This window comes from Grus americana, chromosome Z, assembly GCF_028858705.1.
Source record: "Grus americana isolate bGruAme1 chromosome Z, bGruAme1.mat, whole genome shotgun sequence".
Lineage (NCBI taxonomy): Eukaryota > Metazoa > Chordata > Aves > Gruiformes > Gruidae > Grus > Grus americana.
The window spans coordinates 57,141,207-57,165,761 of record NC_072891.1 but is presented as its reverse complement, the minus strand read 5'-3'; the positions used below and the strand labels follow the sequence as shown (position 1 = coordinate 57,165,761).

At 42.4% G+C, this 24,555-nt stretch overlaps 1 protein-coding gene across 2 annotated transcripts in view; it reads right to left on the bottom strand.

Moving 5' to 3' along the window:
* MEGF10 (multiple EGF like domains 10) overlaps positions 1–23,825 on the bottom strand; it is a 111,519-nt gene extending 87,694 nt beyond the window's left edge. For both annotated transcript variants that reach the window (XM_054810377.1, XM_054810378.1), the window contains exon 1: positions 23,712–23,825. The gene's annotated coding sequence lies outside the window, so the exon portion shown is untranslated. The remainder of the gene's footprint in view (positions 1–23,711) is intronic.
* Between the last annotated feature and the right edge of the window lie 730 nt (positions 23,826–24,555).

The following is a 24,555-nucleotide window of genomic DNA, read 5'->3' as shown; positions in this document are numbered from 1 at the left end:
TAGCATTTTTTGTACTATTCGAGGCAAAAACTTTAGTTGACAAAGCTGCATCTTTACACTCATTTGGGCAGGATCTTTAAGGCATATCCTGTGCTGTACGAGGTCTGTTTAGCTCAGAGACTTCTCTGTTTCCTTGGACTTTAATACAGGCCCATGGTTTAAAAATGTTAATAGGAAAGCAATGCAGCTGCATGAAGCAACCGTAGACCATTCCCCTAAGCTTCTGTAATCTAATTAAGGAAATTTAGCTCATTATACATTACATCAAAGGAAGATATTAATAGTCATCAATAATAGTCATATTAAGAAATTAATCTGATCATCCCAAGGCACATTAGAATTACTAACAAGCTCATTTAAAAATAGTATAACAGGTGTACAAGTATCCCAAAAATATACTCCCATAAATTTCAGGTACTCCCCTAAATACATTGTTATGGGAGCAACTACACAAACTACATTCATTTCACCAGTAGGCAGATGAAAAGCCTGTATGTGCACCATATAAACACAGACAGTTAACCATTACTACCCATCGTCTGAGATTTGTAGGCACTTTCTCCGCCAGTACGAACCGTGTTGACAGTTTTGCATGTTTTGCTTTGGTTTGGGCTTTTTTTCCTATAGACTTCAGGATCAAAACCAGAGAAAGAATAAATAACTAAAAAAGGCAAACAAATGCTTCTCCTCTACGTAGTGAAAACTGAGACATGATTACAAACTAAACTCTCCACCCACCCAGAGCAGAGCCACAAGCAAAATTCAGGGTACACAGCTCTCCCTCAGATTTGCTGTAACAAAAGGTAAGTAAGTATGAGTGGAACTAGGGGAGCAGAGGAAGGTAAAACAATGCAAAAAGTAAAAGAAGTGAAGGTTGCTTAAGGCTGCAAAGAAGTATTTTTTGGTCAGCACAATCAAGTGCTGCCAGTGAATTAAGCAGGATTAGAACTGCATGAGCAACAGAGAATAGTATGATACAGTTGCTAACATGACATAATGGACCCAAGACCAGGGGAAATGCTGATGTAGCTTTCTCATTACTGTTGCAAAAGCATTTTTACCACTGCCACATAAAAAATGCAGCAGGAACATGCCATTTAGTTAGAAGATGAACTTCAGAATAATAAGAGGTTTTCATACTCTGTCATACTATCTTTAAGGTTTTACAACACTCATTTCTCTCTTTGTGCAGTGATATGGCACAGGTATGTCGAACTGTTCTCTGGGTTGTAATTCCACGGGCTGTTCTTAATTACATCTGCATTGCATTAACCTGCATGTAAAACAAAGGCTATTTTAAAAAAAACCTTCATTCTGTGCATCATAGTTAAACTTTCAGACTGAATTGTAAACCACACGGTCATTACTGCAGAGTCCCTTGCTAGTGCCTCTGCCTTCACACTCTCCAGAGCATGACAAAGCCAGCGCTGCGTATCAGACTTAGTGACTGCTACCCACAACTGGAAATCACAGCTCCAGAAGAGACAAAGACTTTTCCTAAAGATTTTCTGGTGAAGAATTGTTTGGTCCTTCACTTCCTATGTAGTGTTTCTCATAACATTGTACTCTCCTTACTCTTGAAGTTCAGCTCCTCTACCAGGGGCACAATTTGTTTATAAAATCGTCTCTTACACTACCGATGTCAGGCAAAGCAAAATTTGAACCTGACCTAACCTTGTCAATGATAATTAGTCCCATGTTAACTTCTGCGAAAAAACCTGATTGCTTTTATTGATTACATTAGAGAATTAATGGGTGAAGAGCAGAAGGCGTTTTTCCTTTGGAAATCAGTAAATCAGTTTGATGCTGTGTCACATGAAACCTCTCTCATAAACCAAATACGAATTAACCTGAATAGGAGCATTATCACACAGACCCTAGACTAGCTGAAGAACTACAATCACAGCAAATCTAAATAAAGTGACTGGTCTTTTCTCAAATCCTCAAAATATGTCACTCCAAAGGCATCATCACCAGTTAGGGGAGCTCAGAAAAGACCAATATGCAACCCATCTGGCAAGGCTGAGACTCCTCTTGACAGAAAACGTGTGGGATCTGGACAGCTAATATTACAGTTTGCTAAATGATAACCCAATAGTGCCCTAAATTAAATAACCCTTTCACATCCCCCATGATCAGAGATTACAATGGCCCTTCTTCATGCAGTTTAGTCAAATCTGATCCTCTTAACTCATGTTTCTTTACTTCTATACCTTATTGCTCATCTGAATGCGTGCTGACAGGTAACTGCCTTAACCACGCACTGACAACCTGACCCAGCTGGATGAATTTGCTAAATATATGTGACTAACCGTAATCCATACTAACCCAGTCACTGAGCCCTCCTTCAAAACACAGTATTAATTTCCTTATTTCATACCCCAATACACAAAAGTAACAGTCCCTCCAGTCTTCCTCTTCACACATTTATTCTTCTGCAAGCTTTATCACTCCTGAGGGGTGGCAGCCATTCACGTCAATTAAGACAAGCCAATGCAGCTGCACCCCAGCTTTCCTTCTCAATTGCTAGCTGGTCTTGCATGAAAAATAGAGTACCCCTAAGTCACTCAGGAACAGTGACACTGCAGACAAAGTTTCAAATTTGAGTTACTATCTAAGATTCAAAGTGAAACAAACTGACACATTTGAAGAGTCCAAAGGTGTTTAAGATGGACTAAGTGCATGAAATGCAAACCCAACTGATTTAGAATGATACCTGAAGAATAACCAAATTAGAGGCTGAGTGTGCTGGAAGAAGTCTCCTTTATGGGGACAGATATACTGCTACTTTTTTCAAGTGCCATGCTATTAAGAAAAACAAATCATTAATGAATTGCCATTTTTCTTCAGTTACAGATTAGATATTTTTTATTTTTCTATCTTTAATTATCAGAGGTTTCTAGGAAAATGAGGTTTATGTAATCACGATGTTTGTGTATGTGTTCTGGCCTCATGCCCAATAACTTCCAAATCACTTAAACTGGAGTTAACAGAAGTGAAGAAGTCTTGAATTGTCAACTTCCAGAGAATCCACTGATAACACACAAGTCTGGAGGAGAACAGGCTTTATTTGCCCATAAGTCATGGAAATACCTGTTTTGAAAGCTATGACATAACAATCCTTTAAGTAATGTTATCATTTCACAGGCTGAATGTCTGTACCATTCCTTCTAAATATAAACACAATAATACATGATCTGATCTTACATAATAGAGAACACCTGTTAAACTGTATTTTGGAGTAGGCACCTTCCACTTAAACATGAAAACTTTCAGTTGGAAACCTGGAGAGGTTGGGATCTGTCACACTGCACATTTTTTTCTAAGTGTCAATCTCTTGGACTGCAGTTATCAGTACTGTTCCACAGGCCAAGTGCAAAGTGCTGCACATGGGTCAGGCAATCCCAAGCACAACTACAGGCTGGGCAGAGAACAGATTGAGAGCAGTCCTAAGAAGAAGGTGTTGGTGGATGAGAAGCTCAACATGAGCTGACAATGCACACCTGCAGCCCAGAAGGCCAACCATATCCTGGTCTGCATCAAAAGAAGTGTGATCAGTCGAGGGAGGTGATTCTGCCCCTCTACTCTCCTCCCATGAGACCCCACCTGGAGTACTGCATCCAGCTCTGGGGGCCCCAGTACAGGAAAGACATGGCTCCTGTTGGAGGAAGAGGTCCAGAGGAGGGCCATGAAGATGATCAGAGGGCTGGAGCACCTACAGGCTGAGAGAGTTGGGGTTGTTCAGCCTGGAGAAGAGAAGGCTCTGGGGAGACCTTATGTCAGCCTTCCAGTACCTAAAGGGGACCTACATGAAAGCTGGAGAGGGACTGTTTACAAGGGCATGTAGTGATAGGACAAGGGGGGTCCTCGAGGACTCTGGATTTCCCTGCAAGTCATTCAGCAGCATCTTTCACAAGATTTGTTCTTACTGTAAAAGATCAGATGACTGTTTCCCCAGGATCTTCTGTCCTCTTGAAAAGCAAGACCAGCTTCGCTTATTGCCATGCAACACTCTCACCATACAGTGAGAGTTTCCATAGCCACTAAGCTGGCAGGGATGATAGATCTGTTTATCAGTCCTCTTCTCCCTCAAATTAGTATTAAAAGGAGAGGGAAAGAAAGTTCAGTGGAAGTCAAGTTTGCATGAGGCAAGGAGGCACGGTAAAGACAAATGCCAGTATGCCAGATCCTTTGCAGATGGACTCATTATTATTCCTCTGAGGCAGGTTGCCAAACATCACAAGCATGGGGTCATTTCACTGTAGCTGTCATTGTTCACTAAATCAGAGTACTGTTCACTTTTTTTTTCAGGCAGATAACAAGTATAGGTCTTGAACATGCAAACCTGTGTTTGTTAAGGTTACCTACAGCACATGGTACTGCATGTTTAAAGATTACTCACACAGAAAGTTGACAGGATGAACAAAAATCTTGTGGCTAAATGTGCTGTCCGCTTATTTTCCACACAGGTGAAAAGTTACCAAATAAAGACAGTTAAAGCTGTCTCGAATCCAAATGAAAGTACATGAAAAGTGCACTTTCAGAAGATGAAACAGCAGCTAGAACATAAACCCTGATATACTACTTTTCCACAAGACACTAAGTGAACCATATAAAACTATGTCAGGTAAGTGTACTTATTAACTATTTCTGGTCTGAGTATCAGTAGGCAATAATTTATTGCTTTAACTCCAGGCTTTCGTACAAAAAAAAAAAAAAAAAAAAAAAAAAAAGGAAAATTCCTTAAATGCTTAATGCTCCTTCGTCCCAAGCCAAATAATGAACAAGAGTAAGCAATGGACAAAGAAGCTATACGTGAGATGAGGAAGGGCAAATAAAAGGAATTTGTTTCTAAAAAGAATTTATAATAAACCAATTTTGTAAACAGAGAGCACTGAAAATCTTCACAGGCTGTGTCTGTACTGTTGATGTTAGCATTGCCTCAGGGTCACATTTTTGGGCAATGGCAACGTGCAGCTTGTCACCAGGGAACAACTTGGGACCAAGAGTAGTCCCCTCTTCCACACATAGAGAAGGGCATGCAGCAGCCTGGTTTTAGAAAGGCCACCTTCAACCACCATCTCTTTCTCTTAAGCGTGTCTAGATCTTCAGAGATTGCCATTTCCCAGCTGACTGCCTGTCTGCCTGTTTGCGGGTGAGCTACTGCAGCTGGTTCTTGCCTGCACCCTCCAACCAGACCTTCAAGGTCTTCCTCCTTCCCTTCCAGACCCTCTCCACAGCTGCAAATTGCCCCAGGGCTGCCCAGCTGCCCCCAGGAAAGCCACAGGCCACGTTTTGGAAGAAAACAGTGGCGGGATGCAGAGACATGCAGAAGCCAGGGGCTGGTTGGTGATGTCACTCAGCTGAGACGAGGCTACTGATGCAGGGACCAGCAGCTTTCAGTCCAGGCACAGATGGCACTTATCAGCCCTGGGCATCTGGGCAACTGTTGACAGCTAACAGTTAGTTAACAGTAATGAAAGCAAGTAACACATATTTTAAGAGAGGCAATACAGTACAGGGCTTGATATAAAAATCATATCCACACAGACAGACTTCCTTTCTCTGCTCTTCCTCTTTCCTTTTTTTAACCAAATCATGTATTCCTTACTGGACCATCGGTCTGTATATTAATCCTAGGGCTATTTTAATAGTACAGGTGAAGGCTAGAAGGCTAAGAGTAAAAATGGCTAGATGCATGTGTTTAAGGAAAATTATTTGTCAAGTTAGATGTTAAGAGGCAAGTATGAAAGCTCTGTTTATTACAGAATAAAATGGTAAGAATTTTTTGCATAGGCCCTTAAGCAGATAGCATCACCAGACATATGATATCTCATTTTTTTCTAATGGGAATCATAGAAAAGGATATTGTATTTATGGATGCCACTGTGAAAACTTTGTGGTTGCTGACAAGTTGCCTGGGACAATCCTGTGGTTGCCTAAATACACTGATGCCCTGGTTCCACTGCTGCAGAAATTCTCATTCATGGTTTTACCCTCTCTTGTCCACAGCTTTGTGACCCCTCTTTTCCTATTATCTCAAGTACCAGCCTCCCAGACACCACGTCACTTCCAGCTTATTGCCACAGTATAAAGGAGTACAATCACAGGACTCAGACAATTCCTTTCACTTCCTATGCAATTTAGGATCCATTTCAAATGTGCCTGCCTTCCTTTAAAAGTCTTCTGCTTTCTTGTTTCAGCCCTCTTCAAAGACTGCCTCTGTTTCCTTCCTTCTCCCATTACATGCATGTTCTCTTTTTCCAGATAAACTTGCATCATACATTAGATTCTTCCTTTTCCCAGACACAGCCTCTGTTATCACTGGCAAAATTCTTCAGTCTGCGACTCCCCACACTTGTCACAACCTTTACTGGACCCTTTCACTACAAAAATCAGATATATGAACACCCTCATTTGTTTATACCTTCTAGTTGCTAACAAGTTATTATAATTTGTGAACAAATTTGTTGGTAACACTGCTTCAGTACCTTCACCTTTGTAAATCATCCAAGGAAATGCCCTTTTGCATATAACGCTCTACAGAAAATAAATTTGTCATTCCAGTTAGCTCCTGTTTTCATGATTTACACTATTTCACTCCTGTAAATCCTTATCACAGTACTTTGTTACAGACGTCAGTTTTCAAATTACCTGCTTTGTAAAAAAAAAAAAAAATTAACTCTGATGCCATCTCATTTTAACAGCTTCTGAACATTTCAATGCATTACTTATCAGCTTTTCTTTTCCACCTCCAGCAGTCTAGTTTAAAGCATCTATGATTCATTGCACAAGCCTCCCACGCCCTCCCACGCCCCACAAAGTCAATCCAAAATATTTTAGTAGAAGAATGGGGAATCCAGAAGTGTTTCCTTTGATACTTCATTCATTCACTTCTTCCATCTTTTATTTTGGCATTTTCAAAGGTTAGAACAGATGTAGTATTCCTGCCTTCTTTCCTCAAAGGGGAAAACGGAAGACTATAATGCAAAACCAAGTGAGACTGGTTAATTTTAGTTTTTTAACAAAACCACATTTAAAGGAACAAAACTTATTCCCATTAAACTCAAAGGGAATTCTGCCCTGAACAGCTTTCAGTATAACCCAATGAGGCGATCCTATAGAGTAAGCAACATATAAGACTGTAGTTTGCACAGTAAACTGGCTCAGCAACACTGAGAGATCCTTTCAGTGCATCTTGTGGAATTGCTACTAGCTGGAATAAATGGAAGGAGCTCCATAAAACAACATGTGCAAGACCAGACCCATTTTCCCACATACTCATTTCTCACCCATGTCCCTGTCTCTCTTCACCACAGTTAATTTACTACTGCTGCAGGCCTTAATGAGATGCCATCAAGTGATTACACTGTGTCCATTTATACTGGTGGCAGCTGTATATCATTGCTACTGCCTCAGGAGAACTGGGGCAAGACTTCAGTTTTATTTTAACTGTATACCTTTCATAACACTTGTAAGCATATGCAGTTATAGAAACCACACCTCTGAGCCTCCCCCTTGACCTTTATTTACTAGTTTGATTTTCACTGCTGCACTGACATTACAGGGTGACAATTTGGTCTCATTATCCTATCTGTGGCCTGTAATATCTACAGACATAGTATGAACAACAGGTTAAGGAGTAGCTGAACATTTAAAACACCTGAACTCGACATTACATTCTTTTTAAAAAAATATTACAAAATTAAAACCATGTTTGCCGTTGTATAATTTTAGTGCTTAGTCTCCCTATCTGTCATCAGAGAAAAAAAAATCCTTAGGGAGAAATTCAGCTTGCCAGGTGCCAGTGGTGTCTGCAGGTTACTCTCCTTCATGCACGCGCATCTACACACTGGTGCACATATAGACATGCAGGTCAATGTACACAGACAGATTCAGTATACTCCTAGATAAATAGTTGAAGCTGTAAGACAAGATGCTGTGCTTTATTGAATAAATAATACCTCTAAGAAATAAAACTGCTACCAACACTTGTGATGGGCAGTAAAAAACATATTTTTTCCAACAATGACAAAGTAAACAACTTTGTATTTTATGCAGAAAACCACTTTGATACTAAAAGAGTAATTTCATATCAAAGTTTTCAGTTCTGATTTATATTATTTTCAGTTTTCTCCTACCATAATTTTTAGAACATCTCAAATCATTAATTTCTTAAATTAATTTCTTTTAATGATGAATCAGACTCTCCTTTAGAAAGAGTGCCTAGTACATCATTAAAAGGAACTAATGAAGGCAAATGCCTTAGAAGCTCTAACAATCAAAAGAAGACTTTCTTTGGTTGCAATTAATATCTTTTTTCAAGACAATTTCTCTTATTAAAATATGTTAATATACTTTGGTTACAGGTTCTCTGAAACTTTCCTAAATGTCTGCTGCTAATTCCAGCTGAAGGCAGTGTAATTTGAACCCAGAAGGATCAAGACCACATTTTTATTAACTTGAGCACGGGGCCCTAAATCCCTCAAAATGTTATCCTTCAGGACACACATTGCCTTCTTTAAACCCACACCGCTTTGCAGTATGGGTTGTGAAAGGACAGCAATAGCATGAGCACATATCTGTCATTACAAAAACGGTCTATTCATAGCATTGTCTGACAAAGCACCTTTAGTAACAAGGCACCCTATTCAGAGATCTAATTTTTGCAGACATTTGTACGCCAAATTAAAAAAATCTCTATGATGGTATATTTAATGAGGTACTTTGTTATTCGTTGTAATAAAAATTAAAAGAGAAAGACAGAATTCTTCAGCTTAACTGCCACATCTGTCATTGGGCACTTTACTGTGATTGACTGGAGTGTGTGTCAGAAACCGTGCCAGGAAACAGGCAAACTTTGTAAGTAGACTTGTAACTTACAGCCCAACTGGCATTAGCAGCATCTCTGTTACAACTTCTACTGCCGTTCAGTTAAAACTACAGGAATATTGGCCTTGGTTCATTCATTCATTAAAATAAAAACAAGTATTGCAAATTGGGCATGGGGTTTTTTTAAAGGACAAATTAAAAGTGTTCACTATTTTCAGAAGGAAATGCAGTGGTCATCTGAAGGTGTGAACATGTCATCTCTCATTAATGGATGAGAGACATAAGCAATCCAGAGTTTGGAAACTGTACAGGATGAAATTTCATGTTCAGTAGTACATCTCCTGCTTTATTTTGCTAGCAGATAAGCAGCAAGCTGAGAGGACAGTGAACAACAGCACAGCATTTGCAGAGGGACTGGACGATCATGGCGAGGGAGCTTCTGGGAAGAGCAAAAATGGAATGGACACTCTCCTCTGATCTGCGTGGAAATTTGGGACGAAACTCACTCACAAAACTGTTCTCTTTGAAATCCAGAGCAGCCCAACAGCTCAAAGCTGCCAGCATTTGCAAATGACCTTGCTGGCCACAGCAGAAACACTCCAAGCAGCTTAGCAGGGCACTTCATGCAGAGGTAGCAAACCTGACTGAAACTCCCTGGCAGCAGACAGTGCAAACTAGTAGGGGAAAGCAAAGCCCACATAAGAGGGAGGGATCAGAGGAGACATCCCTGCTGGAGGGAAGGGATGCCATCCAGAGGCACCTTGACAGGCTGGAGAGGTGGGCCCATGCAAACCGCATGAAGTTCAACAAGGCCAAGTGCAAGGTCCTGCATGTGGACTGGCGAAATCCCAAGCACGACTATGGGCTGGGCAAGGAATGGATTGAAAGCAGCCCTGAGGAGACGGACTTGGGGGTATTGATTGATGAGAAGCTCAACATGAGCCGGCAGTGTGCGCTTGCAGCCCAGAAAGCCAACCATGTCCTGGGCTGCATCAAAAGAGGTGTGACCAGCAGGTCAAGGGAGGTGATTCTGCCCCTCTACTCCGCTCTTGTGAGACCCCACCTGGAGTACTGCATCCAGCTCTGGGGGCCCCAGTACAAGAGAGACGTTGAGGTGTTGGAGAGAGTCCAGAGGAGGGCCGTGAAGCTGATCAGAGGGCTGGAGCACCTCTCCTGTGAGGACAGGCTGAGTGAGTTGGGATTGTTCAGCCTGGAGAAAAGAAGGCTCTGGGGAGATCTAATTGTGGTCTTCCAGTATTTGAAGGGGGCCTACAGGAAAGACAGTGAGGGACTGTTTATGAGGGAGTGTAGTGACAGGAGAAGGGGTAATGGGTTTAAGCTGAAGGAGGGTCGATTTAGATGAGATGTTAGAAAGACATTCTTTACTGTTAGAGTGGTGAGGCACTGAAACAGGTTGGCCAGAGAGGTTGTGGATTCCCCCTCCCTGGAAGTGTTTAAGACCAGGTTGGATGAGGCTTTGGGCAACGTGGTCTAGTGGAGGGTGTCCCTGTGTGCAGCAGGGGGGTTGGAACTAGATGATCTTTAAGGTCCCTTCCAACCCAAACCATTCTATGATTCTATGGTTCTATGACTGCGTGATGCTGGGAGGAAGCGCATCCCTCCTCCTGAACATGGTGGTATGCTGGGTGGTGCTGACAACTGACTTTAATGACTAAAGACTCAGATTCATGATCATGACCCCTGGTGAAAACTCCACTCTGGGCTGGCCAATAACTGCTGTTATGCTGGTTTTTACTATCAGCTATTCTTCTTTTGGCTCTAAAAGCCAAGTTCTTAGCATCACCAGTCCTGACATTGCAAAATGACTCTGAGCTTACATGCACTTTCGCCCTTGACTGCTTCTTTCCAATTTCACACAGGCTTTCTACTAAGAGTATAGAAATGTATGTTGCTATTGTCAGCAAGGAAGATGGACAAGCCAGCTGCCACATTGCTTAAAATTACTTCTTTTCATCCATTTCATCCAGTAAGGAGCAAGGGATTATTTGACCTTCCTTACTGATTTTTTGCGCTGCTCTAGAGAGTGCAAAGAAAGGTAGGAATGTGTAGAAGAGGAATGAAAACTGCATCGATATCCATTCCATCCACTTCTGAAAGGCAGAAGGATGCCCTTGTATTCAAAGCTAAAGCAAAGCTGTCTACCACAGGCTAGGGTAAGCGACAGGCGTTTAGTTTGACCCAATCTGTTAGCTACGCAGTGAACTAATACATGAATACATCTTTCTTCTCTCTGGAGGGCAGATTGGGACACTCTAATTCCCTCCCTCCAGGAGAGCAAGTGACTGTTTTTTGGAAAGAGTCTCCCCTGATGAGTGAGATGAGCCAGGGCAGATGCTCTCTGTCACTGTCTGAAGGTCTTTGTTGTGCTCTCAGGAGTCCAAGGCTGCTCCATGCTGCAAGGGATTCCAGCACGTTTCCGTGTGGCACTCTATCTCTGGGCTCTCTTTCCTCTCATGTGCCTTTTGCAAATACCTGATCTTCCTCAACTTCTTTAATTTGGCAAAAGATAGGATTCACTTCTTAAGCACACTTATTTTTAAGTATATGTTATGTAATAATCTCACATACAGTATTTTTATCAGTGTAACTCTGTATAAGATCTACAACACTTTTTCTAACACTGGAAGGCTTTTTGTTCTTAAGGCTACTCTTAATAAGCACACTGTATATGGAAAGTATTTAGACACCTGTCTAAATATTTTATGTCATTTCATAAAAGAAATTAGTAGCAGAGCTGAAAAAAGAATTTAGGTCTGTTAGTCTCCATATTCAGCCTACCTTTTGGACCCATGCCTCCAGTTGGATATTTTGCCACAGTGGCAATAACCCGCACAACGTGCTTACAGTGCTTACTGTGGGTGTAGCATCAGAACCATGAAATACAGACTTTTGGGTCTTTGACATTTACAAAGGAATCACCACACATAATATCACAACTGAGAGAATTTTTAACAGATTTGGGTCACCTCTGAAGACACCAATAATGCCCTCCTGTCTGTCTGCTTTTTCATTTCTTTATTTTTCCCATTGGCGTTCTTGTAAACTGCAATGAAGAAAAACACACGTGCATGCCTAAAAGAAAACCTTGATGTACTACAACTTTGGCATTTCCCTGGAGACAGACAACACAACAGAAAGCACGGTAACTTTCAGAATTGTGGTGAGAGACTCCCACAAGCGAAGAGGAAGAAGCCTAGGATGCAGCCTCCAGAGATGTTTCTGAATGCCACTAGACATCTTTGGAGTGACTGCAATGGATTTCTACTTCATTCCAAACCAAGAGGCAGCAGCCTCAGACATTTTTTACGTCTTCTCTGATTGCTAGATGAGAAAGAGTATTTCCTCCCTGTATCCCAGCACTACTTTAGCAAACCAAACCAAACAAAAATCTATTTTCTGAAGTTGATCCACCGTCAAAACAAAAATTGACTTGTAAAAGGCTGTGGTACACTCAGAAAGGTTGATAGTCTGCAAACACACACAAAAACCTCTTCTGTATTTTAGTGGTGCAGACCAGAACCCCAAATCACTGCATCCTTTGAGGTTCAGTTACCATGAATGCATATCCTGGCTGTTGTTATTCATACATAATGCAAATTGGCAGGAACTAAAGTTCAGCAAGCAACAATGGAGCATGTCTTAAAAGTGCATTAAAGTTGCAGAGGAACAATATTGTTCCAGAGATGTGATTAAGTCTCCCAGCTCTCTGAAATGGATTATGCAGATGGAAAAATCTACTGACAGCAGCAGGGACACTTAAAGCAAGGAAGCATCTCTCTTGCTGTGTTTTTGTTTAGTTTTTCAACAACTACTCACCCAATCTTCTTATTCAATAATTAAAAATGCACTCTTTTGTGGGCTCAGAGTTTAAACAGCTTCCCCAGAACTAGTGAAACTCACTTCTATTCAGTACTATCTGCTGTCTTGAAGTGATGAAGCCCTGTGGCACACCTGCATAGCAGTAATTGCAAAGTCTAGTGCCCTTAATCCAAAACAACCCTAAAGCATAAAAAGCAGTAATGTTGCTAAGCATTCTTAGCAGAGTCCATTACAGATCTGGCAATTCAGCTTTTTTCTAAAAGAAAATTTAATAATCTATTAAAAGAGGTCAGCTTTAGGATATCTGAATGACACAGAAGAGTGTGTGTGTGCGCGCGCGTGTGTGCGTCACAGATCCTACAATGCATTACCCGGGCGATGCATTAGGAATCTGTGTTCATGCACCTCACATCAGTTACTCTAAAAGTCCACTGATTTCACTTGAGTTATTCCTGGTTTACTCAAGGCACATAAGAAAATCGGGCCTTCAGCCTCTGTTGTCTTATGTCTTTTAAAAGAAATGAAACTAGCTAAAATTAATTTATTAAAAAAAAAAATTCTTTGCACACAGCTACAATCTTAATGAAATTTATCCCTCAGTTTAAAATACGCATTTCAATGTCACTGGCAGGTACCCTTCAGAAACAGTTGTTATTTACAATATCAGTCTAGGGAGAAAGAAAAAAAAAAAGAAAGAAAAAGAAAAGATTAAAAGATCAAGTTACTCTTCACTTCCAAACAAGCCTGGCCACAGCTGTACATCAGCTTCCGAGCAACTGCTCCGCAAACACACAACAGGCCTTCTGTCTTCCCACAGGGTTTGCTTGGGTCACTGGCATGTGGCATGGATTAAAGCAGCACTAAAGCTCCATTACAGAGCAGGCAGAGCCGTGAGTTAAACACACAAGCCAGCGGTGCCACTGGTCCTCATCCAGTGATCCGCCCCGAGGAGTCTCCCTCTGTCTGGCGCCCCTGCCCCCAAGGGTCTCCCCCAGTGCCGGGAGGAGCTCATGCACAGCTCTCACACAGTCCATGGCCAGGGTGGAAAAAAGGACCCCGAGTATTTTTCTGCTTTCATGTGTTAACTGTCTAAGCAGAAGGGAGTTAGAGGGAAGGAGATGAGTATGTTTAGAGGGTTTTTGGTAGGCAAAAAGAGGATAGTGAAGCGGCAGTCTATGATTTTGGTGGTGACAGAGCAATGGAGTTGGGCAGCCTGTGCAAATTGTGAAATTTTCTTTAGAAACACCATTGTCAAAACTGAAAGCCAGAGGAAGGCGCAGTCCCCATGCCAAACACCTGAGTAAGTGGTGCAGAGGCTCCACTGGTCAAGGTTTAAGTCCTCAGTCCCCTGCACAGGAAAAGAAGGAGATGGTTTTACCAGAACTGTTACACTTGGTAGACCACTAGCCTTCCTGCACCTCAGCAGGCAAGTAAAACCGCCAGCAGGGCCAGGAAGGTGGGTTTATTGCTTCTGGACTTACAGTTCCTCTCTTCATACACGTGACATTAAGAAACTGCAGTGTTAGGTTTGGGTTTTTTCCTGCGGGTCATGCCAGGAAGACAAGACCAGCGCAAAACAGCAGCAGCAGCCATCCAGCCACAGGTGCACAGATCTTTGTCATGGCAGGGAAAAAAATCAATGTCTTAATTTCAATTCTGGTGCATAAAAAGCAATCATGTCGTTAATCAGAACCCACATAAATAAATAAATAAATAAATAAATAAATAAAAAATAATGCACTGCAGCCAGTGAAATACTCCTCAGCTGCAGTATATCGAAAACTCCCACCAAAGGGCAAAGCAACACCACCCGTTTGGAATAATGGCATCAGGTATTTTATTCTGCCTCTCTTCCATGCTCTCCAACCAACATACAGCTGATGTGGGTATTAATTACTCTTAACTGTTTCACCTTTGCTGCTTTGAGGAACGTGGCCTTTGGACATGAGAAGGGATTGTGAAGTAGTGGCAGGGGACATGCAGTCTCTGATGGAAGAACCACCCAGGGTTTGTGGGTATTCACCTGCTCACTCCCAAAGCACGTAATGGCTCTGGAAGTAACATAACAAAATTAGAGCACATAGGACAAAGCTACAGATGGGCAAATGGGACTCCCATTTAGGACTTCACAAAAACTCTACTCCTATTACAATTATCTAGTTTTTCTATGAAAGTAAACACCACTCTAGAGAGGATATAAACTAAGACTTGTTGAACACAACTGATAAATCTCCTTCCCATCGTTCCACAAAATCTTTTTGAGGTGTTTAGATTCCTGAAAATCTCATAGTTGCATCATAAAAAACAAAATTTCACAAGTTTCGAAGTTCCCATATTTTGATGTCACTGAATGCAGTCATTTGAATACTTTCAATGCATCAGAAAATACCAAAAGGATGGGAGGACCTGACAACATCAAACAGGACCATGACAGCTTACCTCATGAGAGACAGCAACACCTATACCAAACCGTATATAGCAGGCAAAAATCATACAGCACCATCTCTGCATTAAGCCCCACCCACAATTTTTTAAAATACATACTCAAATGTCCTTCCTTGTTTTTTATGGCCCCAAAACCAATCATGGTCCAGGAGGATGCGATTTGATCAGTAAAGCACACCTGGGACATGAGTTCATTTGTACAAATCCAAACATTAGTATTTGGAAGTAATAATTTCCTTTCGCTGAGTGAAAGGGCCATGTGACAGATAAGATCTTAGATTTGGAGAGGCTGTTTGCTTTGCTGTCTTCAGGAGATGGACAATGTGCTGTTTCACAGGACACGCACTTTTAGGATATTCATACTAACATTATAATTGAAGAGATTCTTATCCACAAAGGAGTAACTATATGGATAATGAAAATCCACTGCTGTTATAAGGCTGTGTCATGGCCTACAAACATCCTTTAATGGCAGCACATGCAGAGATCACAAGCATTATTTCCATAGTGCTTGCAAGAGAAAAGGAAATCCTAACTTCTATGCAGTCTGGCACCCTTCTAACACAGTTTAAAAAAAAAAATATGAAGTACCAATCCTTTTCTTGAGGACTGTTTGAAAAATACCACCTGTCTAGCTCGGCTTTACCCTCAGCAAGCATTTATTCACCTGACTTACTCAGATCACTGAATTTCTTAACTAGCCCAGTCTCCCTCTGACACCAGCTGGGCTGTATCCTCAGTATTTCTTTCCATTGAAAGATTTACTAAAACATCTAAGGTAAACACTGGAGGAAGAAGCTGGTCACGAATCTAACTGTGCCAACCTTGCTCCCCAAACCACACAGCTCTTGTTTTTTTCCCAGGAGCAGTGAGACTCTTCAAGCACACTAAGGTTAAAGAAGCGACAACCACCAAAAATTGATCCAAGTGTCAGGCCAAAATTGGCTGGGATTTTTACTGACATGTGAAATTCAGACAAAATCGTTAAGCTCTCTAGTTTTGATCCTTAACCACAAGCAACTTGGCACAAAAAGGAATTTGTGAGCAAAAGTGCCATGTTCATACAGAGCCTGCAACAGCTCCTGAGAATCATGTCTTTGGAGTGCAGGGGGTGAGCAAAGGGAACGGCTGGCTGCTGGGGCAGCCCTCAGCACATGCTGGATGGAGCAGGACTGAGCTTGGCCCTTTATTGGTGCAGGCAAGAATAACAAAGTCATCATCTCTTCCAGCACTTCTGTATTTAAATAGAACTACCAATATACCATGCTTCTTGATTTATCATTTGTACCCCAAACACAAAATACAGCCTGACCCTCTTCATATTAAATCTTGGTGACACAAACCTCTTAACAGAAGCATAAGTAATTTTGGTGATTGTCTCTCCCAAAAGTATAGACAAAAAACCCTCCAAAATGATGGAGAACTGAATAAATAAAAGGATTAATTATTTACTACTACTCTGTCACCAGTTGCAAAAAATGCTTTCTGCTCCTGTTTGCATTTCAAAAGCTTCTCTAAAGTAAAATATTCACTAGGAAAGTGTAAATAAAGTAGGAAAAATGTGTCAGGAAAAACAAAACACAACTGTAGTATATGAAATAATTTTATATTTTGAGTTTCTGTATTCAGAAAATGTTACAGTCAGACCAAAATGAAAAAACATATTTGAACTTTACGTGAAATTAAAGAAATTGTACTCACGGTGCTTTGCTTTTATAAAAGTATCAATATATCAACAAACAGACAAAGACTGCTCTGTAAATGATGTGTTTGCCTTAAGCTAAGTGTTTAGGAGCAAATACCATTCAAAAGCAAACACTAGTTTAATAAGGTTCTCAATGAGAATAAGAAAAAAGAAAAAGGAAGAGAGGGGAAAGGAAAAAATAAAAGGAAAAAAGGGGGGGGGAAGGGAGGGAAGGGGGAAGAAAGGGGGAAGAGGAGGGGCAAGAGGAGAAAAGGGGGGGAGAAAGGGGGGGAAGGGAAGGGAGGGAGAAAGGGGAGGAAATAAGGGCGAAATAAGGGGAAAGGGGAGAAAGGGGGGAAGGGGAAAGGGGGGGAAAGGGCAAGAAGGGGGAAAAAGTGGAGAGAAGGGGGGAAAGGAGGAGAAGGGGGGAAGGGGGAGAAGCGAGGGGAAAGGGAGGGGAGGGAAACGGGGAGGGGGGGGAACGGGGCGGGGGAGGAGAAACGAGGGAAAAAGATAATGTACAGCAGTAGCTAGGGAATGAGGCCAAAGCGCCTTTGCCAGCTGTAATCACCAGTGACTCCGGTCATCATCGGGTGCCACCTCCTGTGTGATGGAGAAGACAATCCAGCCCCCAGGGCTGCAAAGGCAAAACAGTTGTTTTTAAACAAATACATTTCTAATTGAAAAGCTTTCCAGTCCAGCTGCCGTATCCTATTTTTTAAGTAGATTTACAATGGCTGACACAAGCATGAAGAAGCTCACAAGTTGTCAGGGACATTTCTTCATGTATCAAGTGCTCTGATTCTTGTTGAATCTTTTAAAAAGGGTGTGTAAGTCACTAAACATGTGCTTCTCACAAACATATAAGCATTATTTGTGCCCAAGTTCCAGTGATCATAACTTGTGTGTTGACAGACCAGAGCAGTCCAAAATTTTGCAAAGACTTTAGAGGAAAATAAAACTCAGTTATGCATGCTCAAAAGCACACTGTGGGAAGCAATCCTGTAGCACAGAGCAAAGGAACTGGAAGATCTGCTTGGTCTGTTGACATACTTTGTCTTATTCCCACCATGCCTGTCCTCAGTGCTATGTTACATGTTTTTTGTTGAATCCTGACAGCAACTTCCAAAAAAACATAAATCAATGATGTCTTTTTGTATGTACAACTTAACAGGACCTTGGCGCGCACACACACACGTATTTGCGTGCGTGCGCGCACACACACACATCTTCTTTTTTAACATGCAAGTGTATTCATGTTCTCAGGGGCGACCAAGCTCAGTCTGACTATTGGCTTTAGGAGGATCTGATGCCAGCCAGCCGTGCATAATGGCCTCTTTGTCTGCTGTCACATGAACAGCGTTGTGTTACAATCATTGTCACTCTGGGCTTAAACTGCAAGGCATGCTTCTGCACAAAACATTCACTTTGGGGGCTCTTTTTGGCAGACCCCTGTGATCAAAACTGTTTCACTCCTCTTTAGTTAATCAGTTCAGCAATACTGAAACTTTGAAAGTCAGGATTCTAAAGCTCTCATCCAAATCAATTGATTCTGAAACCTCTCTATGGGTCACATGAAGAAAGGGGCACGTTACATAAAACAGCCATCATGTAAATCACCATGCATGAATCAACACCAAACTCAAGTTTTGAGCAACACAGTTAATAAAAAATAGACTGCCATGGTACAAAAGGTCTGAATGAAGCCAGCAATAGTGAAAAACATAGAAAAAAGTTTGATTTAGTTCACCTTTGCAGTATGTGAAGTCAGAAGGATACCACCATGGTAGTGGGATCCCCCTACAACCTAGTTTCGGAAAAGACAAGCACATGATCACAGCTGCAAATTCCTCCCCTTTGTTCCATGAGCTAACAACCTCACTGTTCCTGCCTGCATCTACAACGCAAGGCAGATGCACCCTGTAGCCCTGATCTTTAGACATGAATTACGATGGTTAAAACTGCATGTCAAAATGAGACTGCAGCATAATGCTTCCTCCACACATGCTGGCTGCCCTTGAGAAACCCCAACACACGTGCAGAACTGGAGCTGGGGAGCCCTCAGGCAGCTCCCACACCCTGGGCTGGCACCACTGCAGAGCTGTGGCGTGACTACAGAGTACAGGCAGTGCACGGCACTGCCAGATCCACTGCGAACCATGGATGAGGATCTCATAATCACTTTTCCTAAGCCCTTTGATGGAAGAGTGTTTTGTTTCATATGATTACTTGTTGAATACAGTGCTAGTCACTTTGAAGAGGGCTTACAGGATCTACCCCTGAAGGAGATAAGCATGATGTGGCAAGAACAATGCTTGTGATGTACAGAAAACTTTACAAAGCAGTGGCATCTTTCCAAAAGAAATAGGAGTGTGCATGGAACAACAAACTACCAGCTTGCTTATTGTTTTCTGTCCAGTCCATTTTTCCTTCCTTTTCAGTCCATGAAAGTAACATATCTTCTGCTAACCTCTGGTTTGGTATTCCATCCTGCTATTGCTCTTAGATGTGTCAGTCACCCTAAACACACACTATCACTCTCTTGATCATTTTTCCGTCTTGAGCAGCCTTGCCCAGCCCTCCCTTTTCTCTACATCCTCTGCTACTGTTTCAAGCATATCCTCCCAGACCAGCACTGCCCACGAGAGACATCACTAGACTGGGTCAGGGCCCCCCAGTCTCATGTCTGGACACCCTTCCCCCACCACAAAACCTTGCTGGTCTTCTCTCGTCCAGACTGCAAATCCACCTTCTGCATCACTCTAAGGTCATGACTTCTCCGAGCTTCCCCTTGCCTTTCATGGTCACTTCCCATGCCCAACTTTTCTCATACTTAACAAGATGTTGACTCCTTCTTTGGCAGGGCCATGGTACTAGCCCTCACTGGTAATATAATGGTGTTTCAGAGAGGTAGTTATACATCATCTCCTATTTGAAGACTCTCACCTATCATTAATTCCTTTAAACATTTTCATTTCCATGATTTTTGATGAATAATAATATGACTGTGGCTTGGCAGCTGTTTTCATTATTTCATTGTCCTTCCTTATTTCCTGTTGTTTTTTGTCTTAAATTTTAGATTATAAAAGGCAAGATCATTTTTGCTATTGTTTTTGTGCTGTTGTACAGCTCCTGTTACTGGAGTGGTGGGACACTACAGCCGTACAACCAACAGCTGTTTAGTGCTAGTGTTTCTATTTTAAATGTAAGACACATTAATATGAAGTCTTTACATTCAACTTTCTTTGCAAGACTTAACTTGCATCTCTGTGTGTTCAACAAAAGTAATTTGGTAGGCTTAGAAGAATGTTCTTTTACAGCAGCAGAAAAAGATTAAATTTCTTTCCTGAGGTCACAGAGCAAGTCAGTGTCAAAGTTGAAATTATGCTTTCTGCTTCCCAATCTATATTCTTTCGTTGTCTTGCACATCAAAGGGCTCAGAATTAGTACCTCATTGCTGACTATGGGCTAATTTCTCTGACAATCAGATACAAAACACAGATAAAACATGAAGAGCTGGCTGTCTACATTTTAATATAAACCTAATGTGTACATCCAAAGCCATGAACCACAAATCCTTACACAAGCAGAACATCAATTAAAGACCAGACAGTTTGAATGGGTTAATTAGCAAGAATGCTGACACAATCAATAAAGCTATTCTAGTAAAGGCAATCCCTCCCCAGAATACTACTCCTATTTTTCTGACAGATGGCTTTAGATGACACACACTCTTTTCATAAGAAAAACATATATCAACACACACATTCTTCTCATAGATGAAAAAATAATGCAGTTACATCTAAGTTCATGATATGCTGATTCTAGTGTATGTTTCTAATCTTCAAGGGGGAATATGAATGCCAGTTACTAGGAAACTCATCCCTTAATATTAAAATCAGGGTCAAGTTCCATTGCTGACAGTGAGTCGGTAACATTACTACTATATAGTAAAATCTGGTGACACTGGCATAATTCATCAAGGAAGACACTGCTTAATGGGAATAAGGATGCAAAAACTGTGACTGTAATTCCACTACACCATTCCACTCCACATCTAAAGAAAGGCTTACAGTGGATTTTCACTGCTGTATACTGTGTTCCATCTAAAAAATGAATGTACTCGGTGACATCCATGCTATGGTATTCTCTATAGAAGAATAAACATATCTTTGTTTTGACTAAAATTGTAGCACATATGCAAAGAATCTGGGTTTTTTTTTTTCCTTCCTCAAAAGGCACTTAACTTCCCCTAATGAGAAGAAGTGAAAATGCCTAAACAAGAAAAAGGTATGTAGAGACAGCACAAAACTCCTGCCAACTAATCTGAATATAAATTCAAGGGATCCTTACCAGCTGCAGTCAAAAGCCCACTCCAAACTCTGTTAGATGTTAATCAAACTTAAGTATATTAATGCACGGTTCCTGTGTTCTTTGCATAGATGAGTTAACTGCTTTTGTTAAACTGCATTTGCTTCCCTAGGTATATGCTTCCATACTGCAGAATACATCCTTTTGTGGAAAATGTGGTTATGAGAGTCACCGAAGGACTGTTCACTTGGTCAAACTCTTCTGTTCACCTGCAGCACAGGAACAGCTCATGTAACACTGTAACCTCTGGACAGGTCCTCCAGGTGCCCAGCCTGTGAGGACACAACACCACACCTCCAGTAGCATTTTAAGTGTTGGCATTAGCTATGCATATTTTAGTTACAGCAGCTAAGTGGTAAAAATTATAGTATAGAAACAGCTAAATCATCATGCTATTGAGGCAAAGGCAGTACAGTTTCTGTCTACTGGGGCTGTGTTTGGGGACTCAAAATTGGCATGCACAGCCCTGCCCCTGGAGAACAGCGCAGACTCTGGACCATTTCACCATCTGATGCACAAAACAGGAGAAGTCTTGTGATTTCCAGGGAAATTAAACAGATACAACCAGCTTACTTCACACAGGTGACTGTGCAGCAAGCAGTTGAGAATTTTTTTTGGAAGATATGGGTTGTAATCAGAGAGCGAGACATAGAAAATTCATTGCCAATCCTGAGAACTGCTCATCTTCTAGCAGAGACTTATAACCTCCAGACTTACAACTGCACCATCTTCAGAAGCCAAATGCAAAGCCATGCCATCTCCACAGCATATTAACAGTCAATACTAATATGATGCAACTGATCCACCTCTTGTAAATTTGATTGTATGACAAGGCCATATGATGATTACAGTTGTCAGTGTAAGAAAAATTAAATAACTTTTACTAGATATGGTCCCATGTTTTGATGCTGTGCAGGTGCATGAGTTATATGAGCAAACAAGTAGAAACTTGGGCCTAAATTACATTGTTTGTCTAGCTTATTAAAAATCTGGGGCACATCTGCCCAGTTGGCCTTTCTGCCTTGAAACGCAAAATAAAAATAGGCTTCTTAATACCATTTCATTTACAAGGTCATTGAGTAGCAACCGATACAGGTAATTTGGCCACCCAAGCTGTTATTTTCCTACATTCTGCCTCCAGATCAGACAGTTGCACACCCTTCTGTGCTTCAAGAAGAACGCACATACCTAATTACATATGCTTTCCTCACGGTATTGTGTTATTGGGCACAAATGCCATTTAGGGGTTTTGACAAGGAAACTGAAGCCTGAAGCCAGCTTTCAGTTTCAGTCTTACATCAGACATGCTGCTTAGTCAAAGCATCTCAGACTTTTCAGCGTAGGTCTGTAGTTTATCTGCTGGAAAACAAATGTCACTCTCCAGACTTGGCTTTTTTTTTTTGTTCTTCCAAGTTACTGGATAAAAACATTTTTCCTAAATAGAGTCATTTTGTTAATCTGCTTTCCAAACTGCTGCTGCCAAAGCTCTGTTACAAATCTGAGAAAGTACGCCATGAAACATCTTCAGTACTGACAGTATGTTCCAAGCTAAGGTTTTAAACTCGCTCTATAATAAAAAGTTGGTACTTGAGAAAAACTTCAGAGCTGTACACAATTCTGGGAAACACATGTCTGCTTTGACTACATTTAAGTACTCAACGACTAGCAGCAACATTTAAGTAATTCGTAAGATTACCAAAAAGCCCTGCATTCCCAGCTCATTCTGGGAAAAGCAGCTGCTTATTTTTCCTAATTGATTTGTGCCTAGATTTCCAGATAGAGCCTACTTCTTGGCTGAAGCACAAAATAGGAAATATTTACACTACTATGACTGTTGCCAAAAGAAAATCTGTACAGGATACCACATAACTGAGAATTTCTCTAGGCAGCTTCTGCTGAAAGACATATGCTGGAACAAAGTCAAGTTATTAAACAATGTGCATTTTCACGTGCAGGTTATGCTTATTTACATATATAGAAAAATATCCCCCTATCTCAGTACGTACCCTCTTTCCAGGCTCTGTTTAGGACTGTCAAAAGCTTTTTCGTGACAACGAACCTTGAAAAAGCCTTTAAAAAACCCTTTAAAAAAAAAATCCTTGGCTTTAGGAGAGCCTGAAGGGACTCGTCCCGGCTCTGGACCGCTAGCACGGGAGACGGAGACCATGCGAGCTGGGGAGAGAGAGATGAGCCTGCCCGGAGCCCCAGAGCCGCCCCGCCAGCCCGGTCACCGACCAGTGACAGCACGGAGGGAAACGCTCGGGCGCCTGGCTGCTCTGCAAAGGCGGCGGTACCGAAGAGCGGTGCCGGCATTCCACGGCGACCCCCAGGACACCTGTGCCGAGGGCAACTCCCGCTCCGCTCTGGGGACGATCCCGCCTCACCTCCTCGTCCCCCTGCCCCGGGCACAGCTCGACCCGAGATGCCGCCGCCTGACCCGAGATACCGCCGCGCTGCTCCGCCGCATCCGCGCCCGGCACCGCGGCTTCCCGGAGGCGCACCTGCTGCGTGGGGCGGGACGGGATGGGTCCTTGCTTACCTGTCCCGCGGGCGCCCTCCTCGTCTGACCGGGCACCGGGAGCCGCCGGGTGCCGCCGCCGGGTGCCGCGCCGCCGCTGAGCCGAGCGAGGGGCGCTGTGTGCGGCGGGGCCGGCGGGGCGCAGCCCCTTCTCCGCCCGACCCGGCCCGGCCCGCCCACACCCCTGGCCTCGGCCTCCGGCCCCGCCGCTGGGGTGGGCGTGCGAGTGATGGCGGCGGAGCGGCGCCTTGTATCACGACGGACAGAGAGACGTTTGACGGACAGACGGACACTTAACCGGTTGCGCGCTTTTCGGACTGGTATCGCTGTGGAGCGCTCCGCAGCGCGGATGATGCCTTCCCCCACCCCCCGCCCCAAAATAGCCTCCCTCCAGTCACTTGCAGGCAAAGTGAAAGCTAGATAGGGGCCTCGGAGGTTATTTTGTTCATCCCGGTGAACGATGGGTACCTACCTGCCAGGTGACCGAGGAATAAAATCGTCAAAGCTTCTTAGGTCCCACGAGTAGGAGCTGGTCCTCGGCTCCGTCAGGAGACTCAAATCCACAGAAAAACGTACGTCATGTGCTCCCCTCCGGTACTGCTTGAGAAAGGAAGGACATCATTACTTTACCACTTCTGTATGTTTTTGCACGTTTAAGTGGAGATACTTTTTATTCCCCAAGTATTTCAGGTAAATCAGACCTGTGATCCTGCTTCGTGATTAAAGTTGTAGCCTGGAGCATGGGGAGGAAAATGGTTTGTGAAACTAAGCAACCATTACATGGTGGTTGCTCTCCACAAAAAAGCCCCGAAGAGACACAAATGTTATCCCACCCACACACACTCCCTTTAACACAGCCTCTGCA